General features: G+C 37.8%; 1 protein-coding gene across 2 annotated transcripts in view; it reads right to left on the bottom strand.

Moving 5' to 3' along the window:
- LOC101737722 (mucin-2) overlaps positions 1-22,560 on the bottom strand; it is a 92,987-nt gene that overhangs the window by 12,972 nt on the left and 57,455 nt on the right. The gene's annotated exons all lie outside the window — the stretch shown is intronic.

Raw genomic sequence — 22,560 nt, 5'->3', positions numbered from 1 at the left:
ACCTCCCAGGCAATCGCCATTAGTTGCCAGGCTACGCCATTGCTCATTTTACTTTTGTACCTTAGAATATCAAGTCTCCTACTTTTCATGACAGATAGTTAATAGAGCAAGTTTACCATAATATATTAAAATTAGTAATCGTTTGTATGGAATCATTCATTACATAGCTTGAACGATTTGAATAAATGGGAAACCATTCAGACAGACAATTTATCAGATTCACAATCTCTACTGCGACTGAAACAGAAATTTCCAAAAGTTCAATGAACCATCTAAAGTTTTTAGAAGCGTTTTTAAGTTGTCTAAATGATTCTTGATCCGTAATGCAAGAAAGAAAGTAAACTTAATTAGAACGAAGATAAGACAATCAAAATCCAATTTCTGAAGTCGTGTTAAAAGAATCGTGACGTGATCAACCCTGATTTCTAATTATAGATTTAAGAAAATAATAGATGATATTAGTACAGTTGGATTGAGAGAGGACAAAAAAGCCATCGTGCACAATGAATGGATTGAACAAAATACGATCAACGGAGAAATGCGTGATACATTTGCAGCAGTTGTTTATTTTAATTTATTTCATAGACGGGTGAACGACCTCATAAGACACCTGGTTTTAAGTGGTTAGCTGTGTGCTTAGGGCGAGTTTTTTAACGTTCTCGCTAGCGTAAAAGTAACTCAAATTTGTATGCAGTTGAAACAGCGCCTCTAGCGGAAAACGTAGGCAGACGTTCCAACTCCATACAAATTTGATTAAACTTTTACGTTATCGAGAACGTTAAAAAACTCGCACTAAGCACACTGATCTCTTTGTCATCACCGTGTGAGTGCAACTACCCGGCCTGAGAAATGAGGTCTAAATGTCAATTGTATAACGATTATCTGACCCGTGGACCCTTCAACCGAGAAACTATGATTTCTTGACAGAAGCCTAATTCGCCAAAAGTCATATGCGTTAAAAGTCACGCCGACTACAATTACCTGGGATAGGCAAAGGCAATATTCCAAATTAAATATTTCATAAGTAAAAGTAATTATTAATCTCCTCTCTGTATCTGAATAATACTTTTGAAAATTTCCTCACGTGTCATCAGAAGCGATAAAAAAACAACGTGAGTGTTTAGTGACGGCAGTGTTTAGTGATCTGTTCAATACCAGGAGAACGTTGGCTCGTCTGTCTAGCAACCCTCACTATAAAGACATTTCTGAGCTACCTATACATAAATATAGGTTTTTCCCAATTTTACATTGTTGCTTTTATCAGAATAAAAAAACAATAAAATTTATCTCCAAACACATTCACACGTATTGCATAACTGGAAATGGCACGTTTAGTTGAAGTATTGTGGTACATTTCACATTATCTGTGTAATTGAAGACATAAATTTCGAAGCGGACCAGACGGCCGAGTAGGTACATGTTGATATAAACCATTGGTCATTGTGGTCGACTCGAATGTCTGCATACGAATCGAAATAAGTCCATGTATACATTAGCATTTTCGATTTGAATCTAATGCAATTGCCATGCGAATCGAGCCACACGTAGATTCTTGGAAAACACAACGTTTGGTTTGTGTTAATACTGTGCATAAAATTTTTATTTTCCCTTTAGGCAATAATCTCAACTTATATTATTACATAGTTTCCTCAATCCATGCTCATTGCTAAAGAAATTAATATCATATGTTATGTTATTGCAAGGAATATTGCAACGATCACGATCCTACCAATTTCTGTATTGAAACGATTATGCATTCTCGTATGAATTGCTGTGCTATTGCAATTGAGATTATAAACTTATAACCTCAAAGTGGGCTACGGCATTAACGCTGTACTGTTTATGGCTCGCTAACAACGGGTGTACCGTGAGTTCGTAACTTTGTAAGTAACCTTAGCTAAAAATCATCAAGAGTCTTAGAGTGAATATAGTGTGAAGATTGATACAGCAAGTGAAAGTATATTTACTGTAGCTCACAATTCATCATAATAGCGACAAAAGCGTTGCTATACGTCAGGGAAATGGCCTCAGGAAACTAGTTTCATACAAAATAGATAGTGAGATTGAATAGGATTGCAATAAGAAGTACGCGAGGCATTGCAAGGTCCATTGTGAGGTGTATTGGCCTTGGATTGAAGCCCCGCGGGATAAGCGCGCGTGCGGGGACTCAGTGGGTGGCTAGTTTCCTACCTGTCCTTATTTACTGTAACCTAAATACATTTCGAAAGTTTATTCATATGATGAACGAATATTCCGGTCTAACATTCATAAAAAGAAGACATAAAGAATGCTTACATGGAAATCATTACTTTCGATTTCGAGCCAATTTATTTTGATAGTTATGATTGATGCTCATTGGTATTTCGAAATAATTACATTACTTAAAAATGTTAACTATAACATAATGTGCTATCAATTTAATCTTACTTCATTGAAATATAGTTCTTTTTTATTCCTGTGCTTCGGTTAAGTCACATTTACTTGTACTACAGTGTGCTTAGGGCTAGTTTTTTATCGTTCTCACTAGCATAAAAGTTAACTCGAATTTGTATGGAGTTGGAACAGCGCCCCTAGCGGCAAACATAGACAAACGCTCCGTATGCGAGTTAACTTTTACGCTATCGAGAACGATAAAAAACTCGCACTAAGCACACTGTCTTATTTATTTTTAACGAGTGACCTGGGTTGGCTTTAAATGGCGCAACGTAAGGAAATAAAGTGTTTTTGAAACAAACATTTCTTGGATTATCATTCAAAATTTTTAATGAGAATTAATTATGCACTGGCCGTTAGGCGAATTCATGGACAAATTTAGTCTCGTAACAATACAGTTGTAGCGGTTCCACTTATTCAAAATGAACTTTAGTGTTAACCATTCTTAGAGTTGTGTTTTAAACAGCACGGTTGTTTTCTCTGGAATCGTCGGAGATGATTTTAAAATGTTAGTTTTACCACATTTTTCAACAAACAAACTGTCCAGCCATAGCGCACTTCTAGGGTTTTCGCCATGAAACATATAGCTTGCAATGAATTTCCTTACACAATGTTGCCTGCAGGTTTGTCGTCAACTAGGTTTGAAAAAGTCTTCGGCGATATACAGAAGAATGGTGTCCCTGTCATTCTTGAAGTGAATGAACGACGTTGTTCCAAATTAGGTGCATTTGATGCGTTTGCCGAATAGGGCATTAAAGACCACAAACAATATTCTAATTTTCAACTAAACATATAATTCAACAGCGCCGCACCGACATAATATGTAAGTTTTTTTTTTGTTTATTGCTTTGGTTGGTGGACGAGCTCACGGCCCAGCTGGTGTTAAGTAGTTACCGGAGCCCATAGACATCTACAACGTAAGTACCGCCACCCGCCTTCAGACATGAGTTTTAAGGTCTCGGTGTCAGTATAAGTTAGTATTTAGTATTAAGTAGTAGTAGTAGTTAGTGCTAAGTTACAATGGCTGCCTCACCTTTCAAACTGAAACGCATTACTGCTTCACGGCAAAAGTAGGCAGGGTGGTGGTACCTACCCGTGCGGACTCACAGGAGGTCCTACAACCACTAATTACGTAAATTATAATTTTGCGGGTTTGATTTTTACTACACGATGTTATTCCTTCACCTTCATCTATATATTAATACGTGAAGCAAAAACTTTGTATCCCTTTTTACGAAATTTTCGCGGACGGAGGAGTATGAAATTTTCCACACTTATAGAGAATATAGGGAAGAAGTGCACAATGCTAATATTTTTTTAAAATAATACATAAAAGATAAATTAAATCAATAAAGAAAACATTACACACACTACATGCCACGTATTTGACGCACACACGCATGCATACTATTTATTGTCAAACTTTTGTTCTTGATGTCTGTTGTCAAATTGAGATTAAATATTGTTCGTCTTTGTTAATATTATTTATAGTGTAGTCTTGGCGAAATTTGTGATTATAGAAGTATAAAATACAACCATAATAGTGTACAAACTTACAATTCCAATTAATTATAGTCGAATTTCGACTACTACGGGACCTCTAGTATATATAGATTACGTAATAACTATAGAGAGATATACGTAATAATCACTTGAAAAGACAACGTAAAAGATTACAACGAAGCCAAATATTACCCTTCTCGCATCAAATTACCATTATGGAATTTTAATACAGTTTGGTATCACCGCAGGTACTGTCATTTCATATGAATTTCATTGTTGCCTTCCCGTGGTTAATATAAAACATAAATTGCTAAAATACTGGTGCGCTCCATCTTGTACTTTGATGCTACTATGCCAGAAATCGTTCCAAAAAGGCCAAAACTAGTGCCGGGTTTTTAAAACGAATAGCCAAAACGCTTAGGTGTAATTAGAATTCAAACAAATAAACAAAGCCACAAGTATTTGTGAGTTAGACGTTAATATTTAGATATATTCACATTCTATTATTGGTCGAGTCATTCCGTAAGTCTCTAGTTATACTATTTTAGGAACGTCTAGTCTCAGAATCACCACAAGTGCATGTCGTCTCGACCGACTGCAATTAATTTATCGCAATAAAAATATTTTAGCAATTTAACATTCGATATTTTAACAAACAATATATCGATCGCAAAGCTAACAATGCACTTAGGTAATCATTTATTGTGGACTTCGAACCCGTCAGGTATTTGCGCAAGCATTTTACAAAGAATACCAAATGTAAATATTGTTTTCGATATTCCGACTCAGCGATAAATACTATGATGCAAATAAACAGATACATACTCGCTTCTTTGGTTCTTTGGCGCAGAAAGAGGGTTCATGAATTACTGATGTCAGCTGTATTCTGTGGCGTTTCTTTTGCAAATAAGGGCATTGCATAATTTTATATTAAGCTGAAACTCCGTCGGGTAGTTTCCTCGAGGAAAAATATCCGTGTTGTGGGTTCAATTATGTCGCAGGAGCCCAGAGATCGGGCATAAATTAGCATATTTGTTGCTATGAAAAATTTACTTGTACCAAAGATTCCTTATTATACATGTGTATCTATTTTGAAATAGCATTAATAAACTTGCTATTGTATTTTTTTACTGGCGCTGTTTACGTTGGGGTAGTGTTGCAATGATAAAATTTTTGATTATGTTGGAGAATGTATTATTCTAGGAAAATGTAAGCAGAGCTTTTCGTAAATCGAAGTTAATTCCGAAGGGTTCGTAATAAATTCCTCATAAATTTCTAGCATACCAAAGTGGACCGCATATTCTGGCACGTTATTATGAGGAAGGGTCGGCTTTTGTATGAATATGACTGGCCACATCAGAGTTATTACAACTACAAACGGGCTGGCCTTTTCGTTTTGCGATATCATTCTGGCTTGCTTTGCTGCAGGACCCTTCGTGAATGTTGATGATTTAGTAAGGCTCAATACATAAAACACGCAAAAACTTTAGATAGCTGTATAATTTTTAAACAGCTTGAAATGATCAATAAGTACAAATTACAGGGAAGCAATAAATGCCGACACTTTTACCGTCGCCCTAACGATTTAGTACGACAGTTCGTTCAGATGCTATCGGCACGTTCGGATGCATTAAAACTGCTCCCAACTGTTCTCTAGATCTACAAATTGATCCGCTTGCTCCTTAATCGATTGAAATTCAGTGTAATAAATTTAAAAGTCCCGTTACGGAGAATATTTGAAATACAATTGTAATGTCTTGACGATTTAGAACTGTAACAAAAAATTAATATGTCAGTTTTTATTTTAAAACGTTTTTGACAAGATTAAAACATTTATATATCAGTCAGTTTGGTTGTATGATAGATCGAGGGAATAGTTAATAATTTATAATTTAGTTGTATGATAGATTATGTTGCTTCAGCTTATAATTACTACTAGCGACCCGCCCTCGCTTCGCTTCGGAAACTGTAATTTATTATTGATTTCTCCACTATTTAATGGATGTTATTATACATCTATTAAATAGTGCAGAGATAAAAATCTAAGAAGAAATAAGAAATAATAAGAAATCTATTGGAGAGGCCTATGTTCAGCAGTGGACGGCGATAGGCTGAAATGATGATAAAATGATGATTATACATAATATAAACCTTCCTCTTCAATCACTCTATCTATTAAAAAAACCACATCAAAATCCGTTGCGTAGTTTTAAAGATTTAAGCATACATAGGGATATAGGGACAGAGAAAGCGACTTTGTTTTATACTATTATATTATTATAGATATGTAGTGATTTGCACTTCGAATCTCGGGTTCATACTTATTTAAACTATAAATAGGTAGCTTTATTTCGTTTTGTTTGAGCTTTGTGAAAACAGTATTTTAATTTAGTAATATAAGTATAATGGAGTATAAGTCGATGCACAGTTGTTTACATGCCCGTACGTGGAAGCCCACGTGGTGTTAGTGGGATGAAAGTATGAATGTTAAAACAATATTTACAGTCAGAGCACGTACAATCAGGCTCACCCCGATGCACAAGTTAAAGTCATCGGGCGAGCCATCGTCACGGGAATTTTTCGTGACATGGCCATCGGTGTGCAATGGCTTTGAAAATGCCAAGATTGTATTTTTATGTACTTCAATGACAGCAGGAACCATCGAAAAATGTATGTCACTGAAGGATGAATAGGATATTTCTGATCTGATTTGAATATCTTCTCTCAAAATAGTCTTTAAATAACTGACATGTGTTGATATTTTAGGCACTATAAACGTTTTTTTTATCCTACCTAAGCTGAGAGCTTAGTAGGTGAGTTCACGGGCCTCAAACCTGACGACGTTGCTAACACGAACCTAGCAAGAGCCGTGCTTCGCAGGATCTACCACCGGATCGGAAACGCGACCCACACGCGATCCGGCGAGAAACTCAGTGGTCTGTGTCTGTCTGAGGGTTAATTTACTCGTCGAGCCCTTCGTCGCAAGCGACGGGTTCGAAGAGAACGATGACCAGTGCTTGAGGTACCCAAAAGCACCGTTAGTGGATCGGGAACATCCGAAACGAAGTGATATAAACGTGGTTTAGAACAATGTTATGATAATTTTGATTATTGAATAAACGAGTGAAAGTGAGTTACATTTGGCGTTGTATCGCTTTCCCAGCCGACCTGGTAGTGGCCCATTCTGGAATACCAGCGGCATTGTCTAGACTCTAGACGGTCTGACGGCCCCCCCACCGACATGTCCGACGTAGACTCGTTTACTACGACTACGTCTGTCGTCCCAAAAAATACATTAGCGTGTAGTTTTATTGCCCTCGTAAATAGACAATCGTGCAGTTCAACTGATGATGAGTAGTTACTGTCACTCATGACGTCAGCAATAGTACTAGTACAGTCAAGCCGCTGCCTAAAATGTAAGTATCTCCGTTATTTCACGTGTAAGCATAATAATCACTGAGTTTTAATAGTACTAGTACAGTCAAGCCGCTGCCTAAAATGTAAGCATCTCCGTCATTTCACATGTAAGCTTTTTTTTTTCCTACCTATGCTGATAGCCTTGAGAGGCTATTTCAGCTTCGCCCTAACGTGTGTAGGTGAGGTCACGGGGCTCAAACCGGAGTGTTGCTAACACTGACCTTAGCAAGAGCCGTGCTTCGCAGAATCTACCACCGGATCGGAAACGCGACCCACTGAGAGGATCCGACCCACTGAGGGCTCATGTAAGCAAAATAATCACTGAGTTTTAACTGTCGGATGCGAAGTGCGAGAGCTATTTATTGTCCGGTGCGTGCTGCGACCGTGTGTTCATTTAAAGGATTTATTGTGCAGTAGTACAAGTGCTCCGGCGGCCTTCAATCGGCGCATTACCCCGCCTTAGATTGCGTACTGCTCGCGTCTATTATGTTTTTAAGACAAGGAACTTTTTGTTCTTGTTTTTTTTTTGTTTGAATTAATTATGAGGGTACAGCGATGAATGAACGCTGCGCCACAATTTATTGAACAGTTGTATACGCTTAAAGCAGTGATTATCAAACTTATTTCTTTTACCGCCCCCTTTGAAAATCAATTATTTTTCAGCGCCCCCCATTTTTTATACACCCCTAAAACTTTAAAACCACAACTTCATTAATTTAATTAATAAATGTTGTATTAATTTTAGTAAATGTAGTACCACGTAGTACATAATTATGTATTTGTAGATGCTATTATTGTTTCTTCATATTATTATATGTCCGTACATTGCTACAGAGCGTGTATTTACAAATTTGCAAAGTAAAAATGAATTCTTCTCATCACTATGTTTGTTTAAATTCAGAATTACCAAAATAAATTGCTAGTTCACTGTACTATTACTATGCTAATTTATTAGAACGAAACTATTTTTGTTGAATATCTTTCTCATTAATATAAGATTCTCATCATAAAATAATTAAAAATTTATATTTCGACTAGTAAATAATACTACTAACAATAATAACTTGTGGCGGTAGCCATCACACAACGCAAGATAATTGACAGATGCCTGAATCTCGCTTACGACATTTTTAAGATAAAGCGCATATATTTATAAAAGTTCCGAACAACAACATTCGGACCGTCGGTCTACCGAGCAAATATCACCCGCTCGGTGGAAGATCTTCCCTTTGTCGTATATTCCTACAAACTTATTAAACTACGAATAAGCTAAACCTGGAAGTCGTAGAGGATTTCATTTATCTGGGCTCCGTCATAGCTAGTAATGGATCCTCTGAAAAGGACCTCAGAAGGCGAATCAGTATGGCAAAGAGAGCTATGTCCCAAATGGACCGTATTTGGGCGGACAGAAAGATCTCGAGGAATACCAAAAAGCAGCTCGTCACCTCCCTCGTCTTTTCCATTTTTCTCTACGGCGCAGAGACCCTCAAGAAAGCCGATCGCCAACGCATCGACGCGTTTGAGATGTGGTGCTGGAGGAAAATGCTCGGGATTCGTTGGACAGAACACAGAACCAAGGAATCCATTCTTACCGAGCTCAAAATTCCAATGCGCCTCAGCACTATATGCGCGCGGAGAAGTTTCGAGATCTTTGGACATATCGCCAGAAAGAGAGGTGAAAATCTGGAAAAGCTGCTGGTAACAGGCAAGGTATGCGGGAGAAGGCACAGAGGCAGAAATCCAATGCGCTGGTCGGACCAAATACGCTCCACTCTCAATATCTCAGTCCACGTTGCTATCCACACAGCCGAGAACAGGCAGGAATGGCGCAAGATGATGCAGGAGAAAGTTATTAGAGGAGGCCACGACCCTCAGCACTGAGGATTATCGACGCAAGGAAAGGAAGGAAACTACGAAAAATAAATTAATATCATTTCGTATTATAGATAAATATGGGTAATTTTTCATAGAATTTTAGTTTATAATTTAGAACCGGTTCAAATAAAAACCGCCGCTTAAGTCAGCGTTTTTATTATTTGTAATAATTAATATCTATACTAATATTATAAAGAGGAAAGATTTGTTTGTTTGTTTGTATTCAATAGGCTCCGAAACTACTAAGCCGATTTGAAAAATTCTTTCACTGTTTGGAAGCTTCACTATCCCCGAGTGACATAGGCAATAATCTTTTTTAAAAAAAATTAGGTATCTGTAATCTGGAGGAGGACACGGAGTGCCCCCCTACCTTCACCGACTGGTGGCTTCCTACTTGGAGGACAGATCGGTCACGTGTACTGGACACGGTGGGATCGTGCACAGGCTCCCGGTCGTGCGCGATGTTCCACAGGGATCGGTGCTCGGCCCCCTTTTGTGGAATATCCGGTATGACTGGGTACTGAGAGGTGCCCTCCTCCCGGGCCTAAGCGTAATCTGTTACGCAGACGACACGCTGGTCGTGTCCGGGGGGGGGACCTTCCGGCTTCTTCCCAACATCGGGGGGCCTGACCAGGTGACGCGCCGTCTCTATACGGGGGTGCTGCAGTCAATGGCCTTATACGAGGCGCCCGCGTGGGCCCAGTCACTGGCCGTGGGGGTAGCGAAGTTGCTGCAACGGCCGCAACGCACCATCGCGGTAAGGACCATCCGTGTTTATCGCTGACTATGAGTGGCGGGCTAACCTTCGTGCCCGGGGCGTGGCGCGTCCCAGCCCCAGTGTGGTCAGAACGCGGAGGGCCCAATCTCGGCGGTCCGTGCTGGAGTCATGGTCCAGGCGGCTGGCCGATCCTTCGGCTGGTCGTAGGACCGTCGAGGCGATTCGCCCGGTTCTTGTGAATTGGGTGAATCGTGACAGAGGACGCCTCACTTTCCGGCTCACGCAGGTACTCACTGGGCATGGTTGCTTCGGTGAGTTCCTACACCGGATCGGAGCCGAGCCGACGGCAGAGTGCCACCATTGTGGTTGCGACTTGGCCACGGCAGAGCATACGCTCGTCACCTGCCCCGCATGGGAGGGGTGGCGGCGTGTCCTCGTCGCAAAAATAGGAAACGACTTGTCGTTGCCGAGTGTTCTGGTATCGATGCTCGGTGACGACGAATCGTGGAAGGCGATGCTCGACTTCTGCGAGTGCACCATCTTGCAAAAGGAGGTGGCGGGGCGCGTGAGAGATGCACAGGCCTGCCCCCGTCGAGCGGGGTCCAGGGAAGCGGATCTCGCCCAAGCCCTGGCCCTCTAAGTGTTTCAGGTCTCCCTCACATGTCGGCCTGGGGACCGGCGAAGGGGGCCTAAGAAGACGACGTGCAAGCTGCTCTGCATACGTTTTACGTATGAGCATCCGCGTGATGGAAGGCCGGCTATCCCCAACCCACCCTGGTTCTGACCCAGCGGGGTATTCCGTAGGATAGATCATTCTAACCGGCGCCATCTAGGCGGGCTTCGGACAGCCTGCCGACCGAGAGGGCTGGTGGTCGTGGCGCCGACGACCGCCAGTCCGGCATCCCGAGGGGGAGGGTGATGGGAGAGGTGTGCTCCGCACTAAACACTTCACTTTCCCCCCTTTGCCTTTTCATGAGCTCTGTCTCATGCGAGGTTTGGATGCTGGTTGTTGAGCGACAGGAGGTTTTAGTCGGTTCGATTCCAACATGCCCCGCCCTCCATCCCCAGTGAAGGGCGGAAGTCCGGCGACTTCCACCTGACAAAAAAAAACGTGTGGCACTCGGGAACTGCGGCGGTATTGCATAGCATTTTTTATCAACTTATGACATTATAATTAGACAATGATAATTTAATATTAAAACAATAATAAAACAAGACCACGCTATATTAAACCTTAATAAAGGCAAAACCTTAACTGTCCCCTTCACACTCATAAGCTAAACCGCGCGAGAGATGGGCAGACTTTTTATGATTCGCATGCAGTGTGACATCACGCCACGCGCTTATTCCCAAACACTACACAAGCGCAACGTGTGAATATGTTGAACGCGAGCTTTTCGTTACGGAATTTCATGATTCGGTCGCCGCGCTCAAGCGGAGTAGATAAAAAGTAGATAAAAGCTATGCAATAGCTTAAAAATGTATGAACTTGTAATAAAATCTCTTTGGCTATACTATTTGTATCTGGCTGGTTTTGGTATCGTTAAAAGTTTAAATTCGAAAGAAGACAATTCCAAATTAAAATTAGGAAGATGTGTGATTTTTATTTATTTTTCGTATTGACAAGATGAGTGAATCTAATGAAGATATTCGATACCTTTTAAAATTTTACTGCAAAAAAGGTAAAAAAGCAACGCACTGGGAATTGACCACAAAATAGTTATAGCGCATTTGAAAAAAACTGGGTAAACAAAAAAGCTCACTGAAAGAAACCTAATGAACCGTGTACTCATTTGTGATTCTTTATTACGACGTAATGAAACCGAACCATTTTTGAAGAAGCTGATAACTGGTGATGAAAAGTAGATCACGTACGACAAGAACGCACGAGAAAGGTTGTGGTCAAAGGCCGGTCAGGCTTCACAGACTCTGGCGAAACCCGGGTTAACTCTCAACAAGGTGATGCTGAGTGTGTGTGTGGTGGGATTGGAAGGGCATTATACATTATGAGCTGTTACCATCAGGCAGGACCATCGATTCTGAACTCTACTACGAACAACTGATGAGATTAAAGCAAGAAGTTGAGAGAAAGCGGCCGGAATTAATCAACAGAAGGGGTGTGGTTTTTTTTTTCATCCCGATAACGCTAGACCTCACACATCTTTACCCACTCAGCAAAAATTAAGAGAGCTTGGCTGAGAGGTGTTAATGCATCCGCCGTATAGTTCTGACCTTGCACCTTCAGATTTCTACCTGTTTCGGTCTCTTCAGAATTATTCAGGCAGTGTCAGGTTAACATCACGAGAGGACTGCCAAAACCAATTGTCGCGATATTTTGATCAGAAGCCCCAAAATTTCTATAGCAATGGGATCATGTCCCTACCTACAAGATGGCAAAAAGTTGTTGTGTACGAACAAAATGGTACCGACATACTTTAGTTAAATGCGAATAAACTATATTAAAAAATGTTGTGAATTTTCTTAAAAAATGCGAAGATACTTTTTCCCCAACCTATTATTATATAGAAATAAAATAGTAAGCAATGTTTACAACAAGTGAGCTGTTTAGGCTTACTATACTATTTGACATTGGACGGTAATGGGTAAATAATAATCTAAGACAAGTTTTTGAACAATAATTATATACGCATTTCCATTTTATATAAAAATTATGATAAGAATCATCATCAGTTATTTCTTATAAAATGCTAGGAAAATGCTTTAAAATGCCCTTATGTTAAAAACAAGAAAGAAAGTAAAGAAAACCTCAATTTGTGTTAGTTTACGTATGTGTCATATTTTAAAACTCTGCATGGTAGTTTTTTTTTTCTAATGTTTAAAATAATTTCTGGTGCAATGTAATTAAGGTAAAATTGCTCTAATTTTTTAACTATCATTGATCATGTTCCGCAGAAACTTGTTACAACTTATTGCGTATGGTGTGTGGACTATCCTTCGAAATCTATGTTAATTATTTTAAGTTTTTATAACATCATATAGGGTAGAAATATAAACTAATTATTCGTTATTGTGTAGTAGGTGAGTTTTAATTTTAGTGAAATTTAAAATACTATAAAGTAAATGAAATTACAAATTTTACAGCGCCCCCCTAACCCACATCAACGCCCCCCATTTTTTCCTCGGCCCCTTAACGCCCCCCTCTAGGTTTCAAACGCCCCCCAGGGGGCGTTATCGCCCACTTTGAGAAAGACTGGCTTAAAGTGATCATTAACGAGTCGTATTTGATTTTATTGATAGCTATGATTTTGAGATTGAGATGACATAATGATTGATATAGTTCCAATATATATTTTTCAGATATAAGCATTAATTAAATTTATTAAAAAAAAGAGTAATAACTATGAATAGTTATTCTCGAAAATACACGTTTAATGAGTTTTTTTATTGCTTAGATGGGTGGACGACCTCACAGCCCACTTGGTGTTAAGTGGTTACTGGAACCCATAGACATCTACAAAGTAAATGCGCCACCCATAATTCAAGTAGTCGTTACGTGTTGTTCGTCTTTTATAAGAAAAGGTCTTTATTTTAATAAAATAATCTATATTGAGTTCTTATGGAAATAAATCGTTCAGATGGAACTTAATAGGAAATAGTAGTAAGATTATTGTTCTATTAAATTTTCTTTCTCCCCCTTTATAATAATACTTTTGCTGTATTCCCCTCTTATTTCACATACGCCATATTGAAATAATATAGTGAAGATATGTACTAATAATTTGTTCAGTCATCAAGCCGTTTAAGCTGCGGATAAGTGAAAGTCTGAATGAACACATACCAAAGTGATATGTGTTCATTCAGATATATTTATATGAATACTCAAAAAACATTACGCTCTTGGGACAATTGCGGTAGGCAGCGGCTTGGCTCTGCCCCTGGCATTGCTGAAGTCCATGGGCGACGGTAACCACTTACCATCAGGTGGGCCGTACGCTCGTCTGCCCACAAAGGCAATAAAAAAAAAAGTCACCGTAATAGTTTTTACTACCATGTTTATCTTTACATTGGAATCAAGTTTCGTGATCAAATTACTGAAACGCCTGAAAAACATTTCAGTATTTTGAACGAACTTCATGATGGAGTGTTAAGCTAATTGTTTGCTAAATACGACTTTTGTTTGCAAATTTAATTTAAAGTTTTTATTATGTTAACTGACATCTATCTTACGAAGAAAAAATCAAGTGGTGTTTCGTGTTTTAATCCAAAAAAAAGACACATTTTTTACAGATGCGTGTGCATACATCTTTGTATAAGTAAAAGATTGAACAGCAAAATTTTATTTTAAAAACAAAGCTACATATTTATTATATTTAAATAATTATTTTCGTAGATGTGCTCACTCAGTATTTCACTTATTTCCTAAAAGAAGTGTATATAGAGGAGGTACCAATCAAAGGAGTGAAAATAATAATTTCAAGAATACGTTCATTACATAAATATGTGCAAATTCTGAACAATAATCTCAGGACTATAGGCCTCAGTCAAAGATTCTTTTGAGCTAACTACAACAAAAATTTAATAATAACGGACCTATAGTAATATTAGAAAACATATGAACTTGCGAAGCAATGGCTGTTTTCAAGCATTTAACCTGCAAAATTCGGATGAAAATAGACCATAAAATGCATACGCTGCCGTAAATGAGCCACTAAATATGAGAAGAAGGAAAATTGCCAACGCCGAGAGTATTCCTGAGGAGGGTCGTTTTAAATCAAACGTTATGAACATTGTTTGAAAAAGATACGAGTATTGAAAAATATGAGAGAATAACGGTTAAGTGCTTCATTTTGTTTACCTTAAAACTAGAACTTTTTTAATTTGTATAGCCGGGTGAACGATTTCACGACACACTCGGTTTTAATTGGCTAATTGGTTACAGAGCACATAGACATCACTAATTCATCTTGAGGCATGAGGTCTAAATCACAATGTTTAGTTAAGGGGCTTTAAAACGGAATGCATTACTGCTTTTTGACCGAAATGGGCGGGGTAATCGTACCCGCTTGTATCGGAAGCCCTATCACCAGTAAGCTTAACAGAAAATATATACATTAATATGTATATAAATGCCACGACCGGAACTTATGACAGGATTTGGGGGAAGCCTATGCGAAAGCAAAACAATCTTAGCCGATGTCAAATGTAAAGAAAAAAAAATTAAATTAATACATAGTATGTACCTAAATATGAACTAAGGTTGTTAATAAAGGCTTCTTTATCTTTATCTTTATATAAATCGACAACAAAGAATTTTTTTCAGACGAAAACGATAATATTCTTTTCAATGTCTAAGTTCACTGCCCGACTGGAAGCCATAGTCATTAGCCACTTTTAAGAACCGTTCAAAGAATTCGCTAATAAAAACGGTATAAAGGAAATTACAGGCATTCAATGATGTTGACAACCCTTTTAATATTTTTGTTGTAGCGCTTCCAGGAGCTTTAGCTGGAGCTGGAGCGAGAACGAAATCTGCTAAAAACAGGATCGGTTAACTGAACTTTCAGTAGCTACTACTGTTACACTTTAGTATTGTTCTCTGGGATACCGTTAGCATTGTGTCCTTTGTTGCAAAGTGTACGTCACCGCAGACGTATACAACATACATGTTTTACAACGGCCATAAATGACGATTTACGAGCATTCTGCGGATATATACATTGCATTGTTTATCCCGCATCATACAAGATAGATTGATGCAGTAAATTGAGAAACTTCAAAAACAAATCATATTTTTACGTTACTGTATGTGGAAAGTTTTGCGAGTGACGAATAACCCGTTTCAAATGACATTGTTCTGTTCTCTGTGTTTTCATATTTATAAAACAAACCGTAAAGTATCATAGTTGCGTGTATAATTCGTTTTTGAATTGGTTTACCGTGGGCGTGTAATGGAAATTTGGATTTGTGCAACACAGGAAGATGGCAATGACCGCGCGTAATTTGATTCGCTGTGGTATCCGCAACCGTGGATAAAATTGATTTCCACATAAATGTATGTATGTATTCACAATGCAGTTCGTGTAACCAAGCGAAATGGACATAACTAGAGGCCAGTGTACATAATGCCCCGTTGTGTTTGTCGAAATGCATCACCCGTGAAATTATTCTTTTCGCTCATTTCCTTGCATTGTTTTTGCAATTTACAGAGGATGTCACGAAATTAGGGTTGGACACGTTACACAAATTCATTTATAAGTCTTGGACATGATTTCCTCAAATGTAATGTCCTTACTGGTGGTAGGACCTCTTGTGAGTCCGCGCGGGTGGGTACCACCACCCTGCCTATTTCTGCCGTGAAGCAGTAATGCGTTTCGGTTTGAAGGGTGGAGCAGCCGTTGTAACTAAACTTGAGACATTAGAACTTATATCTCAAGGTGGGTGGCGCATTTACGTTGTGGATGTCTATGGGCTCCAGTAACCACTTAACACCAGGTGGGCTGTGAGCTCGTCCACCTGTCTAAGCAATAAAAAAAATGTAACAAAATTGAATCTTAATTTGTATTTTAATAAGAGACTTTAATTCTTGCGCCGTAAACAATAAATTTGATAACGATACAAAGCGCGTTACGACAACGAATAAGGTAATGAATTATAATTATGCCGGGAGGTTCAGCCCGTGCTATCTAATGACTATGGCACGACATTAGCCAAATACAAATTGCGAAGAAATGCGTAAACAGGTATTATAAAGGAACGCCCTATTTTAACACTGTAAATTGGAGTTATAAATGCCCTTTTGTTATTTCTGTGAAGCAGGGGAAAGTGAGATAGCACGTGTTATGTTCATGAAAAAAATATGTGTTACAATGCATGTGTAAACTATACAACTTACAATCCGCTTTTAAACTCGGATCAGTGTGTACGAAATTCTAAATTTTAATAACATACTAATCGTTATTTGAAATGTCCACATAATTGGCTTCGACTATAGCCAGCGAAACATGTTTAAATTTGTTTTAAGTTTATAAATTTTAGCCGTGTTTGGTGCGTTTTTCTATACACAAATAATATACATATTGCCAAAATCGCATTCATGTAGGTACATATTATGTTACACGGTGTCTCTTAACACTCCGCATGTGATTTGGTATTATCTAATATACATATAAATCTAATATACCGAATTTTGCTGTCGGATATGACGTGTTTTTTGCCAAACTACATCAATATTATATTGGTTTACAGAATTCAGACAACGAAATTGGTTTACATATACAGATGGCGTAGGTAAGTATCAAAAAATATTTTGTTCTATCCAGGCAAACGTATTTACGGCCCAGAATGAGATGAGCACCTCTATCTACCTTGAGACATGAGGTCGAAACCTCAAACAAGGAACTGCTTGGGAACAGAAATAGGATAGTATACCCTACTTACGTGCTTATAATACCTTCTGAATATCACCAGTAAAAAACCTCAAGACATTCTCATGGTGAATGGTGGCATTCACGTTTTGATATCTATGAACTTTGGTAGCAAGTTAATTATAGCTAGGCCGTGAGCTTAAAGATTTAAAAAAAATCAAAGTAACTTATATTACAAAAACGTATGAAAATTAATAAGTGGTGATTGAATTTAAATACTTTTGGATCGCAATAAAATAAAATGTTTTATTAATTAAAAATTTATTGTGTACAATTTGTAATAAGAATTACGCCTTTAAAAAAAACTTTATAATGTATTTAGAAAAATAACCTTCAAGTATCAGATCAAATGAGTAAAACTAAGACTAGAAGTATTTAAGCAAGATCAAGGTTAATACTAAGATTATTCTGGCCTTGGCAAGACTAAGCTTCTTGCTATGCTCATCACTAATTTAAACCTTCAAATTCGAATTGGTGAGAACGATTGTATAATCCTAATACAAGCCGATACCAGGACGACACAAAATTATACGTACCTGTTTAATCTACCTTATTCAATAGAAAATAGAAACTGTTTTATCAAAATGTTCATGAGCTAAAAGCTTGGGCAGACTACAATACGCCGCGTAATATCGAATGACGTGTCCTTATTTCAGTACGGTGTATTCACGTCGGCATGGGAAGCTTGCAATGAAATCGACGTGTATAGAATATTGAAAATGCTTTCATTATTTAGCATTGGTCATTCATATTACATATCACATCACTATTGATAGGTTCTTAAGATAAATATGGTTTATGAAAAAGTATAATATTAGTAAGATGTGGATATCCCTATAATTGTTTTTTTTTTTATAGCTTAGATGGGTGGACGAGCTCACGGCCCACTTGGTGTTGAGTGGTTACCGGACTCTATAGAAATCTACAACGTAAACACCGCCACATACCTTGAGATAATAGGTCAAAGGTCTCAGTGTTTACAGTACAGTGAAATTTTCAGTGATTTTTTTTATCTTTATCTTTATCTTTATCTAAACTAACCAGTTTGCAGAATGACGTAAGTACGGATAGCGCTTCCAATTTCACAGATTTCGATTACGAGACAATCATGCGTGTGAATTAAAATGTAGGATCATCTTTATTTGACGTTGACAGTTCGATCTCAAGTTTCACGCCGGTATTTCCGTTGGGATATGTGAGTTCTAGAAATCGCATGACACATAAACTCGTCTATTTACGCTAATTAAAAACAAACAAATATCTTATGTCTTAAGAATTCGTGCCCTCATTAAAATTAAAGCTTAATAATTAAAGTAATGACTTAAGAGAGCTATTAGGGACCTGTCAAGACGTCTATCTCATTGATTTCGGTTTTCAAATTCATGTCGGTCTCGTAATAGCTTTGAGACGGTCAGCATCAAAGCATTTTTAAATGTATAGGCATCAATTAACGTTTGTTCTTAGTGTCTGTACGTCCGGTGGGAGCTATACTGTAGCCGGTCCAGTGCGGCGTTACGTGCTAGCATCTCAGGTGTGCCGGCTACCGTGTCAATAACCTTTCTCTAGGAAGTCTAAACCACGAATTAACAGGCTACATTCTACGCCGTATTTTACTTACTGCCTTTCAAATTGGGTGAGATATTGTTCAATAGTTCAAAAAATTCTATAGGTGGGTATGTAAAAAAAAACAAGTAAAAATCTATATATATATAAAAGGATTGCTGTTCGTTAGTCTCACTAAAACTCGAGAACGGCTGAACCGATTTGGCTAATTTTGATCTTGAATTATTTGTGGAAGTCCAGAGATGGTTTAAAAGGTAGATGAATATGAATATGCTCGGAATTAAATAAAAATAACAATTTTGTTTTTCCTTTGATGTGTCCCCCGTCGCGTCGCACGGATTCCTTTTGTTTGCCTTAAGTTTATTTTGTACAAAAGTTTAGGTATTTTATTTATCGATTGAGGCACTACGAAGTCTGCCGGCTCAGCTAGTAGCTAATAGAAATATTTTAATAACAAACAAATTATATATTACTTTTTGTTATTTGTTACTCAAGTGTTTGTTATTATTAAGGCCTAAATTGTCTTAAAGGGATACATCTCTCGTGTGGCATTTGCCTCCCGGGATTCGCCTCGAGGACCGATAAATTTATACAACAGAAACATAAATCATGTTTCACATGATACAAGCTTAATCGGGAACTGAATATAAAGCAAAGTGGCCGGATATGTCTTCAGAATAACGAAGATCGATATTTATTATATGACCGACGAGTTTCGTATGTGTTTACGGTTCTATGAACTATTTATCTATACCATTGATTCTAAATCAGAAACTAGGCGGTCAAGTATTTTTTATTTATTGCATCATAGTTTCATCCAATTTTGCACAATTTTATTTTTATTTTTAATAGCTTACATGTGTGAACGAGCTCACAGCCCACTTGGTGTTAAGTGGTTACTAGAGTCCATAGACATTTACAGCGTAAATGCGCCACCCACCTTGAGATATAAGTTCTAAGTTTAGTTACAACGGCTGCCCTACCCTTCAGACCGAAAAGCAAAAAATAATAATAATGTAAAAATACATTTCAAAGATTTTTCAATTAAAATGTGTAGGAAAACGCATACACAACCCGTTTTAAATAATTATCATTCGAATCGAGTTGGGCCATTACTCTAGTTTACACGGAACTAAAGGACTTGTGAATGAACATGAACCAAAAGAAATACATATTATTCGAAAGTTTTGGGTATTCGGATATTCTGCACTTAGAGAGAATATATATTTATGTATTTGAATTGGCATTGCGCAAAGTGATCGTACCGTGAAATCATTTGTGGTTTTAATTATGTATTTTTATTTATGAATAAAAATTTGCTGCGGAATCGAATTTGTGTTTTTATAAACTGCATGTGTTGAGATGTTGAGATAAACGAGACAACGACAAACGAAATCCGAGTCTTTATGAAATAAAAAAAAATATTGCGATATTTTTACAGCGAAATATATATTTTTTTTTATTGCTTCGATGGGTGGACGAGCTCACAGCCCACCTGGTGTTAAGTGGTTACTAGAGCCCATAGACATTCACAACATAAATGCGCCACCCATCATGAGATAAAGTTCTAAGGTCTCAAGTATAGTTACATATAGTTATATTAGTAGTATTTATATTGGTATATATTATATGTAAACGGTATACATATATCTGCTTATTGTATGTATATATTTTCTATAATAATGTATTTATTGTCTATGGTACACCGCAACATACCTGCTATATTTTTATATCTTCCAGAATTTCTGTACATTAAACGGTTGAATGGAAGAGATCGCTTTTAGCGATAAGACCGCCTATTGTACAAATGTATCTGCTTTTTGACTGTTTTTTGAATGTAAATTGTGTTTTGGTGTGCAATAAAGTGTATTCTCTCTCTCTCTCTCTCTCTCTCTCTATTAGGTAAATAATTTACAGGTCAAAGGTAGGTCGACAATCGCAACTTCACATTGCATTAGCGGTATCAGTTGTTTAAACAGTGCACTAAGTTTTACGCTGCGAGTGCTTTGAAGCACCGATAACGGACTTTGTTTGACGCGGGGCCAAACAATGAGCCGCCCGTGTACTCAACACCTCAGCTCTTTAACGTTTTTTAACACCGTGTACCTGGCTCAAATGTTTGTATTTTGAAGCAAATTGTGAAATGTTCTTATCTCGTATTTATTTTTCGAAGAAAGCTTGACCGATTCTGGAAAAATCGTTTGTTTTCTGTAGGTACGTTAGGTTTAAACGCGCTGTTGTTTATAGAGGATTATGTGGTTCGCTTATTGACTCACTCAAGTAGGTTATTTTTTTTTTATTGCTTAGATGGGTGGACGAGCTCACAGCCCACCTGTTGTTAAGTAGTTACTGGAGCCCATAGACATCCACAACGTAAATGCGCCACCCACCTTGAGATATAAGTTCTAAGATCTCAAGTATAGTTATAACGGCTGCCCCACCCTTCAAACCGAAACGCATTACTGCTTCACGGTAGAAATAGGCAGGGTGGTGGTACCCACTCGCGCGGACTCACAAGAGGTCCTACCACCAGTAAGTACTATAGATAAACAAACATTTCATTTGCATAATATATAATATGATAATATACTATTTGCGAAACCGGGGCAGTTCGGTAGGCAGCGGCTTGGCTCTGCCCCTGGCATTGCTGAAGTCCATGGGCGACGGTAACCACTCACCATCAGGTGGGCCGTATGCTCGTCTGCCTACAAGGGTAATAAAAAAAAGATGTATTTGCGATATTTTTTTATTTATTTTATTTCTCTTGTTTTGTTTTATTTTTCTTTATAAACTCATCATAGTGCAATAAAAGGAAGATTTTAATTTTATCTTAGTAACGTTTATGTTTGTCTAAGCGTTTCGATTAATCATTAAACCTATATTTGTCGTAAGCCAGATTTAAAACATCAGAGTACAACGGTATTAACTCTTTAGCGTAAACCACAAGAAAAATGTTTGATCGGCATCTATTGACCTGATCACGTCAGAAAGTTTACATTGAGGGCTAATTAAGAAGGTTTTCCGGTTAAAAATAAACGTAAGACGTGTGAGTTTGGATATTTTATTAGTGATCGTTAGAACTTAAATTTATTACGTGTTCGATTTTCACTGGATAAATTGCGTAAGTGATTCAAACGGAACCTTTGTTTAAAAATTGGTTGTTATGATTTACGTTATTCGCAGAATGCGAAGTGCTTTAAGATTAATGTTCTGTTAAAGATATAGAGTACTTACGAGTACATGTTATCTCGGTAAATAGATATTTGATGGATACACTGAGGAACGTCACAGTTATAATAAGCCTCTAAAAATATACTATACAGAAATGAGGAGTTTAATATGCAAATTAGTTTTGCATGTAAAATTCATAGGATCTTCAGATTATAGCATAAGACGAAATTTCTGTAACAAGCGCCCGAGAACGGTATTACTATGGTGATGCGGCATCTTGTGAGTCTGCACGGGTAGGTATCACCATCCTACCAATTTCTGCCGTGAAGCAGTAATTTATTTCGGTTTAAAGTTAAAGACGTTTACGTTGTTGATGTCTATGGGCTCTGGTAACCACTTAACATCAGGTGGGCCGTGAGTATAAAAAAGTTCAGTTGTAGTCCGTGGACAACAGCGACCGCTCATCATTTGTTTTTCGTCTACCTTCGAATGAAA

Source organism: Bombyx mori, chromosome 9 (assembly GCF_030269925.1).
Source record: "Bombyx mori chromosome 9, ASM3026992v2".
Classification (NCBI taxonomy): domain Eukaryota; kingdom Metazoa; phylum Arthropoda; class Insecta; order Lepidoptera; family Bombycidae; genus Bombyx; species Bombyx mori.
This window is presented reverse-complemented; position numbering and strand designations above follow the sequence as displayed.